This window comes from Montipora foliosa, unplaced genomic scaffold, assembly GCF_036669935.1.
Source record: "Montipora foliosa isolate CH-2021 unplaced genomic scaffold, ASM3666993v2 scaffold_390, whole genome shotgun sequence".
NCBI classification, from domain to species: domain Eukaryota; kingdom Metazoa; phylum Cnidaria; class Anthozoa; order Scleractinia; family Acroporidae; genus Montipora; species Montipora foliosa.
In genome coordinates, this window is record NW_027179690.1 from 175,001 (window position 1) to 177,500 (window position 2,500).

A 2,500-nucleotide genomic window follows, 5' to 3' on the forward strand; every position below is an offset into this window, starting at 1 on the left:
GGTCAAATACATATGAAACTCAACGATGAAATGATATATGAAATAGATCATAAATGAACTGCGGATAAATGATTGACGCTTGACTTCGATATTTGAAGCGCTGAGCTAGACTTTCAAGAATGTTTGAGGCCGTCTTCCTGATCCAGCAAAGTATACTAAGTTTCATTTTTAAACCAGGCAAACTTATTACAATTGTAGTATCGGACAAGGTTGCTTCATTTTCCAGGTCTCCACCGCAAAATCGCGTGAGTTAATTAACATTCTATGTTCTTACACTGATTGGTGTGAAAGAAATTGATGGTCCAATGTGTTGGGTCCGACAAGAGGCCAAATAGAACAGGTGTTTTGAAGAATAGCCTGCGAATACAGCCGCTGCGGATGTATTCGCAGGCTATTTCAAGAATAGATCTCATCATCTGAAGTGATTATTATTCTTATTTAGATTCGTCACGCTGGCGAAGAAAGTCACGCGGGCCACGACGGTCTGCAAATTGTAAATGTTTCACTCACGGACGGAAACCGGAAATGAACAGTTTGCATGCCAGGACAGTAGCCTCTCACAAATGTTTAAACCCATCGTCTTGTTGAAAGATACTTAACAATATAAATGTGATAGTGTCAAGACAAACTGAATAGAAAAACCGCTCACTTCTGGTTCCGGTTCGTTGCTGAGAAACTTCGCGTGCTTCAGCTCAAGTCGCTCAAATACACCCTACGATTTCAGACGATTTGTCGGCCCGACATTACCCGAGCACGAATCGTTTGTGCTTTTGATTTTCACCTTTTTGTACGCATGTCCCATTCTCAAATTCTGGTTGACTCAACGGCTTCTCCGGAAGTAACTGAAGTAGCCCGACTCGACGAACAGACTTTTCGTTTTCACGAATCAGCCGCAAACTGACACGTGTGTACGATTCGTGCTCAAGTCGGGCCGACAAAGCGACCTTTACAGGTGCACGCAGGAAGTGAGGATGCTTAGTAAACGAATCTTTAAAACAGGGAGAAAACGTTGAGCATAAATACGCTTTCAGGTTTAATTTAGCCAGTTGTTTACGCAACGATGTGTTTACCCTTGATATGGAGTGGACGCATTTTACTTGAATTCTTGTAACTATAAAATGTTTTGATAGGCCTTCTAAGTTTGAAACGTGACTTAAGCGGCCTTCACACGGCAAACTTAAGCTTGCAAACCGTCGTGTTGGCAAACTCAAGTTGGTGTGTGCGAAAGACAGAACAACAGTTGTCAAACATGTTGGCAAACTATTGGCGAGAATAGAGACAAGTTCTATTTGTCGCCGGCCAACAGTTTGCCAACGTGTTTGACGACTGTTTTTGTGCCGTTCAAACTTGAGTTTGCAAACTTAAGTTTGCCGTGTGAAGGCCGCTTTACTGAGCAGACGGCGTTTTTTGGATAAGACTGTGCTATTTTAATCTTCTTTCTTTTCCACTCTTTAACTCAGGTTATGCTCGCCTATTTTATAAACGATTGTCAAATCCCACTGGACATTTTATTTCAAGGCTTGTTCATGATTTCAGTCTGCAAGAGTGGCGCATATTTCATTCATGGTTTCGAACCTTAAACCTATGATTGTCTTTCATTACACTTTTCAAGTAAGAGATTTCCCTGGCATAAATGGATTCCACAATATTTCACTTTCTTGCGGGTTCTTTACAAGAAAAAAACCTGTTTTCAAAATTTCTCGTTGTTGTTAAAAAGTGGAAACCACTGGAACTAAAGAACCCATTTTTGACGCATTGGCACATCCCATCTAAACAATAAGTGACGTCAGTGTTCGTTATGCAAAGAGGAGCTTATTCACCGATGCGACGATAAACAATAAACTTAAATGAAAATTTGCACAAGTTTCTTTTTCAGGTCTTTGTATACTGTCCGCTGATAAATACATGCTGGCTTCAAAATCTATAACACGCCAAAGTGGACAAAAAGAATTCTTCAAAATATATAACTTCTTCTAAATATATAGGACTTGTTTCTTATAGCTATAACTTGATTTTGAATTATAAAACTTGTTTCCAAATAAAATACATCATCTTGTACATATTTTTTACACTTTGTTTTCAATTCTGATACAACATGCAAATATAACTTGAGCCACATAATGACATAAATAAAACTTGTCTTGGCTGGTACCTTTATGGGCTAGCCTAATATATCAAACTAAAAAATCACCAACTTTTTTCAGGAAAAAGGCGTTAAAATGAAATTGACGTTTCAGCAGTGCAGGCGCACACTTCGCACAATTACAATATTCACCAGTACAGCCGAAATGTCAATTTCAATTTTAATTTCATCCGTTTTACCGGCAGTGTTATTTACTATGAATATACGCGAAAGCCTCAAGGCAAACTTCTAAAAGAGTGTTTTCACGTGACGTTACAGCGGCCTCTTAGTGTCCCTAAACAAACTAATCCTCCGGTATCATGCAAACGTTTTCTTTTGTTTCGGTGATTAAAGTGATTAAATTACTGAAAATCGATA

At 38.9% G+C, this 2,500-nt stretch overlaps 1 protein-coding gene across 5 annotated transcripts in view; it reads right to left on the bottom strand.

The window, feature by feature from the left end:
* LOC137987771 (sodium-dependent neutral amino acid transporter B(0)AT3-like) overlaps positions 1-2,500 on the bottom strand; it is a 63,888-nt gene that overhangs the window by 58,784 nt on the left and 2,604 nt on the right. The window contains exon 1 of one of the 5 annotated variants that reach the window (XM_068833851.1): positions 1-185. This exon is cut by the window's left edge and continues 145 nt beyond it. The exons of the other annotated variants lie outside the window; for them this stretch is intronic. The gene's annotated coding sequence lies outside the window, so the exon portion shown is untranslated. Of the gene's footprint in view, positions 186-2,500 lie in introns of those variants that run through there. 5 annotated transcript variants of the gene reach the window in all.